This window comes from Lissotriton helveticus, chromosome 6 (assembly GCF_964261635.1).
Source record: "Lissotriton helveticus chromosome 6, aLisHel1.1, whole genome shotgun sequence".
Taxonomy (NCBI): domain Eukaryota; kingdom Metazoa; phylum Chordata; class Amphibia; order Caudata; family Salamandridae; genus Lissotriton; species Lissotriton helveticus.
In genome coordinates this window covers 895296156-895311155 of record NC_136067.1, presented here as the reverse complement: position 1 = coordinate 895311155, position 15000 = coordinate 895296156, and the positions used below count along the sequence as shown (strand labels likewise).

General features: G+C 39.7%; 1 long non-coding RNA gene across 1 annotated transcript in view; it reads left to right on the top strand.

Moving 5' to 3' along the window:
• The first annotated feature begins 5958 nt into the window (after positions 1 to 5958).
• The window catches only part of LOC144761584 (uncharacterized), a 31116-nt gene continuing 22074 nt past the window's right edge, over positions 5959 to 15000 (top strand). Inside the window, exon 1 of the long non-coding RNA XR_013595795.1 lies at positions 5959 to 6127. This is a non-coding gene — a long non-coding RNA (uncharacterized LOC144761584). The remainder of the gene's footprint in view (positions 6128 to 15000) is intronic.

Here is a 15000-nt window from a genome sequence, read left to right as displayed (position 1 = left end):
GACTCTTCCCCTGGGGACCTGGAAAAGAGCTGTTCTGCCTCACTGAAGACCCCTTGCAGTAAGCTGCCAGCAGGAGATTGTACCATGTATCACAGTCGTGGGGGGCGATAAAGAAATGCCCAAAACCAGGGAGAAAAGCTAAAAGCCTGGAAAGAATGTAGGACAAAAAGCTCCCACCCCATCAAATCACGAGGCAGCAGAGTGCCGTGGACAAACCGCAATTAAGGCAGACTTTAGTCTCCCCTGCCTGCACCGAAATGCGGCTACCGTGGCCCATCAAAGCCGCAAAGGAGATAAGGGTGAGTGCAAAAGTTTATTTTGCAATAGTGTGGTGGCAGGAGGGGACCCCCTGAGCAAATACTAACTTCCCTTCTCAGGGAGCCCTTAGCCGCCTGGCGCACGGCTGCCATGTTCCTCTATACCTCTTGTCCCTTGGCCAGAGCTTTGTGATAGAATGTGGAGTGTCTGATCTTTGGCACATGCTACTTACAATGGATGCTGCAGGTAGCTGAGGCATTGTTCTAAATAACTTAAATAAAGAAACCTCAACTAAGGAACAAGCAATCTGGAGTTCTCGTTCTTGTTAAACCTGGCCCTTTCTGCAGGGTCACCCCAGATTTTTGCTTTCCTTTTTTGGGCCTATTTTGTTTGGCTTTTAGGACTCTGTGCAATTGTTCCCTGCTAATCAGTGGTGAAGTGCTTGTGCTTTCGTTTTAAACATGGTAACATTAGTTAAACAAAGTGATTGGTACATTTTATTTAATTGTAGGTCCCAAGCATATGGAACTACATGTATTTAGGGCCTGTAAATTAAATGCTACTTCTCCCCGTGTCACCCACTATAGTAGCCTTTAGAAATATGTCTCAGGCCTGCCACTGAAACCTGTAGTGCCGTTTTAAATTGCAATTTCGATCTGGTAAATTAAACCTCTTGCCAGGCCATTCCTTTTTAATTCTTAGAAACTACTCCTAATGTAGGCCCTCATCCCTCCTAGGGTTTGGTGCATGGTATTTAAAAGGTAGGAGTTGTGTATTTCAGTTTTCCATATCCTGGCAGTGAAAAACTTCTAAAGTATTTTTTTACTGCTGTAAGGCTCTCTGTCCCGTAGATTAACACTGGGTTACCTCATTACACTTAATATGTGATAACTTCAGTTTGGGGCCTGATAGAGAAATTATGTTTCTGCTCAAATTAATTGCAACTTAAAATTCCTTTACTTGTAAAATTCTGATTTTAAGTTTCTATTGGGAAAATGCCACCTTGTTGAAAGTTGCCATTTTCTGCCTAAACCAAAGGTACCTTTCTGCCAGTTGCCATAGTCACACGACTGTTAATGGCTCTTCTATGGTCTTTTGTGAGTTCTTTGCAGACATGGGGCCAAAAGGGCATTGGGTATGGGGCAGAGTGTTGCTTTCATGAGCAGAATGTTCTGGGAGAATCCATGTAGCCCTTCCTGAGTTTCAAAGAGTAGCCTTAGGGCTTGCCCACCCCTCCCTGACTTCTAAGGGCTGCCTGGCATGCCACTGACAAAGGCAACTCACACCTAGGGCTGCCTTCCCTTTATTACCCTAGACAGTTTGGACAAACACCCAGGAAAGGAGGAAGAGGAGACAAAGGGGGTATCTCCTGCTCACAGGCTAGCACTGGGCAGAATAGCATCAACTACAGAACCTCTTAGTAGAACACTCCTGGACCTGTGGAAGATTCAGAAGAAGGACTGTCCTGCTGTTTGAAGAAGGAGCTGGACCTACTTGCCTTGAAACCAGGCTCCTTAGAAGTGACTCCAAGGGTCAGTTGACTGACCTCATGTTTGAACTACAGGGATACAACAAGCTTTCAGAAGCCTCCCTACAACTGCCCAATTGTTCAGCACAAACTATACCTGCCTGACCCCTGATGCTGGCCTCTCCTGGAGCAAGCCCTGAACCCCAAGAGTTGCCTCTCAGGTCCCGGACCCTTGGCTGGCAACAGAGTGTACTTCTCCTCAAGTAGATGTGATGATATAAAGGTTTTGGGCACCTTGCAACTTCAAAGTGACCTCTTTGTGCTGAGAACAGTGACTATTGGAAATGAACGTCAATGTGAAGCTTATGCAGGACCTGGTCTTCGCGCCAACAGAAACTATCCACAACAGCTGCCAATGCATGGCTCCATCGAGAGCTGCACTTCACGCAGATAGTTTCAGTCCACAACGATTGCCAATGAGAAGCTCCAGTGGCGACCAGCTCTTTCTGCCACAGCAGCAACCATCTAGGACAGCTGACCTGCTGCTCGCACCGGCAATGGCCTCCTTGTGCCCCTGCCAACACCAACAGCAGCTTCTCATGTGGGATTGAGAAGGTAACTCTTCTGCGGGAGAAGCCAGGTCTCTGTATGTGATACATATTTGATTACAGTCACCCTGAACTTGTGATTTTCCCTCAGGCCAGTGTGACCACATGACTACGAGTTGCGCTTTGTGCTTTTTGGTGCTATTTGCATGCAAAAATTTAAAAGCTAATATCTCAAGTTCTATTGATTGGATTTTTGTCATTTTGGTGTCATTTTATTAATTAAGTTTTACTATATTATTCTAAATTAGCCTGGGATTTTTCTTGTGATGTGATTACACATTAATTCTGTTCGAGTGCTGCATAAACAGTTTACACATTGCTTCAAATTTAAACCTCACTGCTTTTGTGCCAACGTACCAGAGCTTTAAGCACAGGTTTATGAAGTGACCTTCGTGGTTCACCCTGACAAGGATTGTGTTTAATATTTGAGTGTGGCCTCCACCCTTCTAAATATTAAATAATTTCCTACAGTTGTCTACACATCCAAACCTAAATTTCAGAAATCTTTCTGGAAGTCAAAATCCTTTCAGCAGGTGAAACCTGCAAGTTGAGTCTGACCTGTGATTTGACATTTGCAGCTAGAGCTTCGACTTCGGTCTCTGTTGACTCTCTCGAGAAAAAATTCTGGAAAAGTTTCTTAGTGTCCTGTTTTGCAGATTTTAGGGTCAAAGGAGTAAACTCTAACAACAGCCAAAGATCCATGACCTTGTGGACATCACTTGAGGGTTATAACTCACTCTCCCAGAAGCCACCATCAGGGTCCAGGGCAAATCCAGTTGGAACTGGACAGCTGTGTGCTTAGAAAACAAGGTTTATTTCAGTTTTTGTGGCCTGCAGATTAACTGGAGATCAGCCAAGGGACCCTTAGGGTCCACTTTCCTGTCCTGGGAATAAGTGGGAGCAGTTCACGCCTTTGGGGTTTTACTCCAGAGGTTCAACAGCAAGTACAACCCTTTATAGGGCGAGCCTGGGCAGTGCATAAGCTGCTCTGCAAGGCATGCTGTATTGAGATATTGCATAAAAGCTTCGCCCATTTCCCAACCATATTTTCAATTGGCTCCTGTTACTGTCCCTGCGAAATTTTAGTTTTTCATTTGTGAATAGATTTAATTGTCTCTTCTTGGTACCGCCTTGTCTCCATTTTTTAATCTCCCATAACGACTGGACGTTTTACTTGTGTTGTTACGCGGTCCAATTTATAAGTCGGTGAGCACTATTTTGTTCAATGATCTTCCCCTATTCCACCCACAACATTGCAGCACGCTGCACGTTTTAGTACTGTATTTAGTTAAATTACAGTTTGGTCCGCTTTAACTATAGCGGCTGCACTTATCTAATTATTTAATTTACGGCGCGGTCCGCTTTCACTTTAGAGGCCGCACTTATTTAATTACTATTTTACAGCATGGGCCCCTTTCACATTAGCCGCCGTGCTACACAACCTTTCTAAATATTTTTTTTTCACTTTGTCTGAAAGCGTTCTATACTTTAATGTTGGCCGCGCCCCTTTCTGTAGACGCTGCTCACTGTAGAAAGGAAAGTGGACACCACAAAAGTGCTATCACATTTGCGAGAGTTTCAGCTATTAGCATTAAAAATAACAATGCCTTTTATATATGTGTTGCTTTTAAAACACATAAATAAAAGGCCTTGTCACTTACATTACCAATAGCCTATATGATCGCAAATGCGAGAACTATTGCACTAAAAATGCTTGTTCTACAGGTTCAGATGCAATCTGAAGAAGGTATCGAGGGATTCCACATTTATGGCTTACAATCAGATTGTGGGTGGGGGAAAACTCCCTAGTCAGTAGGGAAAGCTTTCCCAGGGGCGACCTTATCCACTTTGACATCACTTCCTACAGGTTGGGCCTTAAACAATCCCAGAATGCTCTGTTATGCCAAAGTCCAACAGGGCAGAACCTTTCTTCCCGGGGGCAGAGCTCTAGGCACACCCCTGAGATGTGTCTTGGAAAATTAGAAACTTCCCCTGCAAACCAGTACCTGTGAGAAGAGATGCCCCCTTTGATGCTTGTACAATTGGTGTCCTCCGGCTCATCCTGTCAGGATAATGACACACATCCTTCCACAGACGACTGTTTTGTTCCCTTTCCTTGGAGCCGTTCACACCTCCGTGCGGGGGCTGTCCGGCCTGTTGAGGATTAGCTCTGAAAATGCTAGGCAGAAAATAGTGACTTTCTAAAGTTACTATTTCTGAAATAGACAAAAGCCAACTTTAGATTTTAATTGGATTTTATTTAACTATGAAAATGAGTTTTTGAAGTATTTTTCGGACTAGTGTTAATATTCAGTTAGCTTAATTAAGTGTAATAAGGTAACCCAGTATTTTCTGTGGCACAGCCGTCATTGCTACAGTAAAAAGAGATCAATGTGGGGCCTTTCTCTAATCTGAGGGCTTGTAAAAACATGAAATACATATGTTGTTATGCACACTGTCTTAGTGCTGGTAAGACCTTCTCTTATTCAAAATGAAGGCTGAAAGGGTGATTTCTGCAGGTTGAAATGTCAGTTTTAAGACTGGCCTCCTAAGCTGCTGTGGCAGGCCTAGAGTCATGTTTTACATGGTCACTGTATTGGTGACCAATAAGTGCTGCAGTCCACTAGTGCTTTTAACTTAGAGCCCTGGGCACATGGGATACGGTATAAGAGGGAATTTTTGGTTAGCTGGATGTGTCAATCAGGAATTTAAACCATTCATGGTACTTCATGTATCCAGTGACTGTAAATTAAATTATACTGGTGAGCAGCAGCACTCCCCATGCCACCCACTGAATTAGCCTTTAAAAACTTGTCTCAGGCCAATACATTGAGTTTTTAGGGGGTCAGCACACATGCACTTGGAGCCTTGTGACTAGGGTCTCGGTATACAGAGTCCAAAAAGGAATAGTATCAATTCAAAAACAATTGGGATGATCATGCAAAAGGAGGCCATTCCGTACTGTTGATGACCGTCCGTTCATGACTGTTGAAGTTAATTTAACACTGTCTCTAGACCATTAATTTACCATAAGAGTTACCTTCTCAAGTCCACATGACTGTACTTTATTTAATCACGTGGATGAAACTCCTTTGGTCAACATGAAAAGATGGCACTCGAAGCGTCACAAATATATCATTGATGTAAAACACATACGTATTGAGAAAGCTTCACATCTATGCAATTCACAAGAGCATCCAGTATGAGAACACTCAGATCTTTAACATTTCACACATTTTAGATGGTTGTGCATTAGCTTAACCTTCATATTTACTTCAGACTCAGAAACAAACGTAATAGGATATATCGCATCTTTGTATCCCATGAGTCTCAGAGGAAAAAATGTTCAATAGCAGTCTCTAATTGCACATATAATGGACATCAAGGAAATATCACTTTCTCTTTCTCGACTGTTCAGCAGCCAGTTAAGTGTTATTTCCTTGATGTTGTTTTTGTGGATCATAATGTGACTTTTGATGTTTACTTTTATTTTATTTCAGTGATGATCTTGTTGCTGATTCTTCTGTTCCCCTCTCCAACATAAACCACCACCTGCTTTGGTGTCAGGTTGCTGCAAAGGAGGGGCGTTGGCCTATTACTGAGTTTGCACAATCCACACATAGACTCCTGCATGTCATGACCTTTCATCAATGCACAGAGCTCAACTTGCACTTAATGTGTGGTGCAGCAATCTTGGCCCCAGAAAGGGGAACCTTCTATGTCATCTCGTGACTCAGTCTGCCTGATGACTCCTCTCTATGCACTTGTATCCAAGAGAAAATGTAGGCTTCCGGTAGGTATTTCAAATGCACAGGCTCGATTTGGCTACTAATTTCCTAATTACAAATTGTGCATGTTCTAATTTGGGAATTGCCTTATTGTGTTGCAGCTCTCAGCCCTGTTTATCTCAGGGTGATTTCAGTTTTGACTGCAGTCTAGGTGTCTTTTTTCACAAACTTTAAAAAGAAGGGGCGCTAGTGTGCCTTAGTTCAATTGATTGACATCTCCCAAGTCCTGTTGCCAGGATAACGTACAATTACAACAGATCAGGACAATGACGAAGATTCAGAAGACAAATCAGATTTAAGCAGAACCTGGTGCCTGGAGGCTGGTACTTAATGGCTCAGACGGGATGACAAGAGCCCCCGGTGGGACAAAACCCCATCCAGCAAGCAGAACTTGAAAGATATTTACTGTCCCTGCTATGCTCGCTGGACCCCGGCTGACAAGGGGGTCAGGGTCACCTCATTTGGAGTGTCCCAGACCTTCTGCAGAGGTTAGGGTGCCAGAGACACCAGAGATTGACAGAAAGATGCCAATATTCATCACTTAATTTGTTAAGGATCCCAAGATAATGATTGCAAGATCTTTGAGATCATGGCAGGACATGATACATCATTCCCCGGAGACCCTGTCAGTCTAGAGGCACAGGCAATTTGTATCCTCAGAAACACCAATTGTGATCTTTCTACAGAAAGACATTGATCTCTCCTACTTAAGATTGTTTGGAGATCCTCCTAATATGGAACTATGTAAATGTGTAACAACCTTCTTCTCACTGGATAGCACCCAACAATCTATTAAGAAACTCTTTGGATACAATAATTTTGGAGGGCCTAGTAGAGGGAGGAGTCACTCATCTAACAATATATATTTTCCTGCCTCCCAACAAGACCAACCCTGCAGAGAAAACCTTGTAATTCTTTATTGTTTTATTACTTAAAATCTTACAATGGGACATTATACATATAATATATATTACAATATAAAACAACTAAAATACGACAAAAAAATGCAGCATCAAATTCTAAGCCAGTTGCAATAAAAATAAAACAATTTCATGGTATATATATATATATATATATATATATATATATATATATATATATATATATATATATATATATTGAAAAATCAGAACCCACTGGAGGGCTTAAAAGTACGAATTGACTGTGTATCCCAGCATGCATTTTCAATGACTAACAATACCGAGGCACACCGGAGGCCAATTAAAACAATTATGTAAAGCAGCATGCAGGGGAGAGACAGTGTACGAGATTTGCTGGTCTTTTCAAGTGGCCTCTGAAGAAAGAGATTGATTCTCTGAAACGCGTCAGGCCAGGGACTGAAGACGGGATGGGAAGTTGCCTGCTTGTTTAATAAAGGTTTGTTGACCTAGCGAAGTGCGGCCTCAAGCTTCTGGGCACTTAGTGGAATATATATATATATATATATATATATATATATATATATATATATATATATATATATATATATACATATATATATATGTATATAAATATATATATATGTATATATATATATATATATATATATATATATATATATATATATATATATATATATATATATATATATATATATAAAAAACAAAAATCCTTCCAAGAAGAGATCGGAGGCCACAAGGGGAATTCGAAGCAGGAAACACCTCTAATGAAAATTCAGTGGCGGCGGATGCATTTCGGCATAGGTTGCCTTCCTCAGCGCCCAATATATATATATATATATATATATATATAAACAAAGTTTCATACTGTGCAAATATTTTCTTAATTGTGATCTTCCAATTTGGCTCTTACTCTTTGTGAAAACTTTACAAAAGCAGAATTCATAATTATATCATTAGAATGCAGACACCTTATCAAAGCTTGCCTACATGACTTTATTCCTCGCACATTATAAAGTATCTTAAGTATAGTTTTTCTCTCAGTTTGCAGTTGAGGGCAAACACATAATAAATTAATAATGTTCTCCTCTCCGGTTTTACATAATCTGCATAATGTGTCCCCTTCCGACTTTATCCATGGAGGGAGATGGCATAGTCCAGGTATACACCAAATCTTGCCTTTATAAAGATTTGTTTGTTTTTTAATGACCATGGTATTTCTCAATACGATTGAATCTGATTTTTTGTAAACCCACTCATTATTGGCCATGCATGTTTTCTTTTTGCAAATATGTCTTTATCTCGTACAATTGATAGGTGATTTGTTAATTTATTGATTGCCTTTTTGAACGATTCCTTTGTTATTGTGGTACTCCAGCTTGACATCACATCAAATTCTTCCAGAGCTATATTTAAATATTTCCAGGCTTGTAATTTTCTGTTGTTATATATTTCATGCCATAGTAGCTGAGACATTTGATTTTCATGGTCATTTTTTATCCTGTTCCATACTTTGATAAATTGGCCCTTTCTTGCGTACAACTGGTTATTTAGACCAAACTCCAGCCTTATTTGTGCTGGTGATGAATTATTTGGTAGATGAAAAAGAGATTTAAAAGTTTTTGACACTGCATTGTTTATAATCACAGTATCTTTCCCACTTAATGCTTCACTACCGTATGTTAAAGTAGGGAGGAGTTTAGCTTATATAACCTTTAAAAGGGGGCGATAAGTAAGATTTCCTAGTGATTTCTGCAGAATCCTAAATGCTGCTGTCAAAGCATTTGCTTTCCTTTGTATATCTAATTTTTGCAGGTGAAAGTTTCCATTGTCATCGAATAATACTCCCAAGTACTTGTATGTTTCAACTTGTTCTAATTGGATGTTCTCCAGGAACCATTTGGATTTATGTTTTAAACTTACGTTTTTAGGGATAACCATAACTTTAGTCTTGGTTGCGTTTATCACCATTCCGTTTTCTTTTGAATATGAGGCTATTCGATCTATTAGGAGTGTAATCCCACTTTTGTTTGGTTTAGGAGAATGACATTGTCTGCATGTAGCAGATTAGAACATTGTTTGCCAGCTAATTTAGGTGGGTGTGCATTTATTTCCTCCAGGGCCTCCGTTAAATCCGCTAGAAACAAATTAAAAAGTAGAGGGGCCAATACACACCTCTGCTTAAGACCTGCTGTTGTTATTATTTCCTATGTTAGTGTCTGGCCATCCCCCATCCACACTCTAACCCATGTATTGGTGTACAGAAGTTGGATTATTTTTAGCAATTGCTCCAGAATATATTTTTTGCTGCGGTTTTCTCTATAAAAGGCATCTGTGCACACAATCAAAAGCCGATCTAAAATCTACAAAGCACAAGTACAAAGGTTGTTTCATTAAAATTGTTTTGTCTATTAAAAGTGATAAGGCTAATATATTTGTTGTACTTCCGAGTCCCTTAATAAATGCAGTCTGATTCAGAGGTAATATCTTATTACCCATTCAGCGAGTTTTGTAAGTAAAATCCCTGCAAACAGCTTAGCATCCGTGTCTTGTAAAGTTATAAGTCGATCATTTTCAGGGTGGGCCTAGTTTCCTTTTTTATAAATACGGGTTATCAACAACCCTCTCCGGGATTCTAGTGTATTTCCCATCCATACTATTTCTTTAAACACTTCCGTGAGGTGTTATGACCATAAATCCGTTTTTTCTTTGTAGAGGGCGAACGGAATACCGTTAGTTCCTGGTGCCCCATCTTTCTGTTTAGTAATTAGTTTAGAGACTTGTGATTTAGATATGTCAATTTGACCATCATTGTTGTACTTTGATGTATTCATCCTGCTCTGAGTACCTTCCCTTATTTTTGTTTTTATTTTCCAATCAGAATTTAGATGATTTGCAAGAAAGCTAACCCATTCTTTTTCCGTCAGTGTAGATGAGAGCACTAACTTATTAGGTCTCAGTAAGCCATTTATCGTTTTCCAAAATTCCCTTAAATTTGTTTGGTTACTTGCGTAGAAAAGTTTTGACCACAAGTTTTCCTTAGCTTGACTTCTTTCATTCCAGATCAGTTTCCTCAAATTCTGATTTTTGGTTTTTAATATAATTGGTAATTCCACATTATGCAGGAAATTGGTAATCTGTCTTCTTAAATTGTTGCGATTTCTTCTAATTTTTTTATTGTATAAGGTAAATTAATATCTGATTTCCTTTTCTCTCCTTGTGGGACTTGTTTCTCCTTAACTTCAGATACAGAGTCCTGCGGGTTTGACAAGTTTCCGAGTAAAGTTTACCCATTGTTCAATTGGGGAAGTCAAGATCTTAGCTTCAAAACAATCTCTAATGAGTTTTTGCACCAGTGCATTAGTCTCTTCTTTATAAATATACCGTCCAGATGAGTTTCCTGTAGTTGATCGTTCCCGTATGACCTTGCATGGACAGGTACGTTTGATGCTTTTTACTCGTGAAATTTGTAGTGATTATTTGTTGACTATGATCACTGTCAAGAACCTTCCTCAATTGATACGAGGTAATGTTGTTAAAGATATTAAGTGATACAATCGTATTGTCAATCCTTATCTTTGCATTATAGGACTGAAAAGTAAATGCTGGTGGTGAATCTAAAGTGAATCTCCCATTTATTATTCGTAGTCCCATTGCTTCTATGTCCTTTATTCCTATTTTTCTTCGAAGGGGTTTTGTTTCTATATCTAGTATCTGGTGAGGAATAGCCCATTAATGGTCTTGTGACTGCGTGATGTCATCTCTGATAAATGGTACTAAATATTTAGATTAAAATCCCCTGTGAGTATAAAATCTACATGTGGGTCATCCAACATTTGTTTCAACAAAAAACTACTAAGGGTGGCACACATATTTGCCCATGTACTTTGTGTACATGAATCAAAAATAGGGTCTTTCATTTATTTTGATTGTTTGTTTTATGTATTAGCTTACTGTTAGGATATTAGGACTAATTGTATCCAGTTTTTTCATGTTCAACTACTAAGTCGATGGATATGAACGTTGCTAACCCCCCACTCGGACAGCCATATTTATGTTGTATAGTTGCAGGCTCATAGAAGCCTTTATATCCCTGCAGCATAATTGGATTGGTTTCCCATGTTTCTTGTAGCAAAATAATCTGGTACGAATTAGACATAGAGTTTAAGTAGGCATTGTTGACCTTACTTCCTACCCCATTTATATTCCATGAACACATCATGAAATTCTCACTATCCTTTTTTTCTTCCTTTGTTGTGGTAATAGCTGTATTCTGTCACCAGTCCTTATTACCGTCTAAAGCCGATGATATCCATTTTTCGTTTATTCCTGTTGACCTTTCTATTTTACTTTGGGCCAGTATTGTCTCGATATCTTGCTCTGATCTTCCAAGGGCATTTTTAAGTATGGAGGGAACCAACTTGTTGTTCTTTCCCTTCTGTGTCATATCCTCTTCATTAATGGAAGGGGTTGGATATACCTTTGGAACTGTCTTACTGATTATTATACCCCAGCTGTTGAATATTTCTTGTTGATTTGTTCTGCTACAGACACAGAATTTACAGTTATCAAGGTTGATGTCTGGGTACCCTCAGTATTTGGTATGAATCCTATAGATTCAATATACTTACTCGTCCCTTTCGCTAGTGACGGATTGATTTGAAGAGGCGAAGGATATTTCCTCTTTTTAGTGTGTCTTGATTACCTCTAGAGTCGAATTATGGTTTAAAAATTAACTGTACCTTTTCATTGGTTGGCAGATCTTTATTCATTTCTTCATCTAAATTTTGTAGGACTTTCTATGTAACTTGTTTCGCCCCACCATATCTTTCAACAACCACATGATACAAATTTGGTAAACGCCGGGTAATTTCAACTTGCTCTATTATATTGCTCTATTATATTGTTTTGTTTCACAATTAATTGGTTTAATTTCTTTTGCCTTTCTACATTTGGCCCATATTGTTGGTTCTGATTTTGAATTATTTTAAAATTTGTACTATGGCGTATGCTATCATCCCAAACCTGAGGCCTATGTACTACCGGGCTGATATATGTTTCTTTCTCCTCTTTTTTTGTACCATATCTTTGGATTTGAGAGGAATTGGTACGTTCTTTAACTACACCAAATCTTCAGGTGGTATACTTTTTATATCCTCTGGTGCCTGTTCTGTGATGCACCCGTTTCCCAGTGGCTTGAGTTTCTTTTCACTCATTCTTTCCTCCCCTATCTCCAATTCATTCTCGGTTTCTTTTAATTTGTCGGTTGTAATAAATATATATCTCTCAGAGAACTCAGTTGGTCTCTTGAGATGGGTATATCTCTCTGAGAACTCGTTTGGTCAATAGTTTGTTTTCTTTTTTAGTGAATATAGCAAAATACTTATTATTCTTGTTCTTTGTTATGGGAGACCACTTTCCGTACAAGAAATGTTCTTGTTTACCAGATGTTTCCTTCCATAAATCTTTTCCTACACTGTCTACTTCTGATGGTACTTTATCTTCAGGCTGTGTTGGTACTGTAATTTTCTGTTTAGCCTTTTTTCTTGCTTTACGTAGTTTTCTCCTATGTCTTTTTGTCATGGTAAATAATGGGGAAAGTGATTCTTTGACTTCTTGATCATCCATTTGAGGGGCCGGAGGTTTTATATCTATCATCTTTTCACCATCCTGACCCTGGGTCCGCAGTTTTGTCAGTGTTATTAATTCTTGGCCTTCTTGTTGCAGAATCCACAATTTTATAGGGGTTAATTGATCCAGATCTTTTATAGGACTAAGATGTTTTACATCGGTAATCATAGTAATATTGTTGTTGTCTTTTTTTATTTTATAACAGTCCTCTTTACTTTTTCTATCTCCGAAGATTCATTTTGACATCTTCTAGTATGGTATTAAGGACCTCCGGTATTATGGCCAATTTGTCTATTATAGGTGCACAAGTACAGTCGATGTTTGTTTTGGTATTTTCGGTTTAGCTCTAACTATCAAGCCATTCAGCTGTGCAGGTTTATGGTCTATACCGGCTAATGCATTTGTCATCACTCTGAGTAGGTCTATTTGTATGTCCATTGTATTTGACTGATATGTTAGTGCTTCCAACGTTAATGGTGAAGTTTGGTAGAAAATATCCCAGATAGACCCCAAGTCCTGGTTACCTATAGTTTGTGTCTTTGTTCATTCAGATGCTCATGAACAATGTTAGTAGTACTTTTGAGTAAAATACTCAGGATTTCTTGTACTGCAGTTGTTTTAGTGAAGTTATCCATGTCAATATATTCGCTATGATCTTTTTCTTGTCCGTTCTATTGTGTTTTACTATTATTAATGCTATTATTAGGTAATATTTCTGTTTTTATTCCTAGATTTTCAATTATTCTTGGAGCGCTATCTTGCATAGGCTCTACCTTTTGTTCTTCAGTGATCAATAGGTTTTGATGGTTGTGGGAATGACCCTCCGTATCCTCATTTTTCATTTTTGTAGTCATTCCTCCCTTTAGTTTTAATGGTGAGGTAGCTTCTGAGCTGAGTCTAGTATAATTTTCACCGTGATTATCCTGAATGACATCTACTACCCTCGTGCTAGGGTTTTGGATGAATACTTGCTTATGTGTTATGATGTCGACGGTTGTTTCTATTTTTTTTCGTATTTCTACCTTCACTTATAGAGGCAGCATGGTCCTTGGGGTCAGCTTTCTTTGGTATACGTCTCCCTGATATATCCCGAAGCGGATCTATGACCCAGAGCTAACCACCAAAAGAAAAGCCCTCAGGAGGGCTGAGCGTCTGCACAAATTGAATGGCACGGCGCGCTCGGCCTACAATATGGCATTACTGCGCAAGTCCTTCAGAAAATCAGTATGGGCTGCGAAGAGATTAAAAGAACAAAAAGAGTGGATAAAAATATTCGCACTGTTACAGGGCAAGAACCTATCCCAGTTCTGGAATTATATGAACAAGCTCCGCTCGTCGAATAACAACAGAGGGAACGCAGTCTGTGAAGAAGTCTGGGCCCAGCATGTAATTCAACTATACGGCAGAGACACGTCGGACTTCGTGGCGACCGATTTAAGAGATAATGCCGATCCAACGCTGACTGAACCCCATGAGCTGACCTCTGCAGCCGAAGTCTCCAAATTTCTGAAGGCAATGAAAAACGACGGGGACCCCGGGCCTAATGGCCTTCCAGCAGGGGTTTTTAAATGTGCGTTGGCAGAGTGGGCCGAACTTCTTGCCTCATTATTTAACAACGTGTTTATGACCCGCCAGCTACCAGACTCTTGGCTCAACTCGATTTTATGCCCCATTTTTAAGAAAGGAAACCCTATGCTCCCAGCAAACTACCGACTTATTGCCTTACTAGATCTTGAGGCGAAGGCATATGCCCGGTGTCTTCTCCAGCTCTTAGAAGATTGGGTAGCAGAAAACAATATTCTACCTTACTTTCAAACAGGGTTTCGCTCCTCAGCATCCACCATAGACAACATCACAACTTTGGCTTTCCTGAGTCAGCAGGCGGCACAAAAAAAAATCTTCCACTATATTGCTGCTTTATCGACTACAGCGCAGCCTTCGATAGAGTGTCTCGCAACATTCTATGGAGGAAACTGGACAAATCGGGGATTCCACAGAACCTGCTCTCCCTGCACAAGAACACCTGGGTGCGAATTAAAACTGGCCCCAAGACAGTCTCCAGAAAAATTGCCATCGGAGACGGTTTGAAGCAGGGCTGTGTTCTCGCCCCGCTTTTGTTCAATCTCTATACTGCCGATCTGGGAACATATCTGAAGAAAAGCAATTTACTCCCGCCAAAGCTGGGTCCTGCAAAACGGGATCTGCATATTTTACAATATGCTGACGATATTGTCATAATGGACCAGACAAAAACGGGGCTCCAACGAGCATTAAGTAAGCTTCATACATATAATATGGCCAAAGTGCTAAAAATCAACCAAGAAAAGACCAAGGTGATGATATTCGGG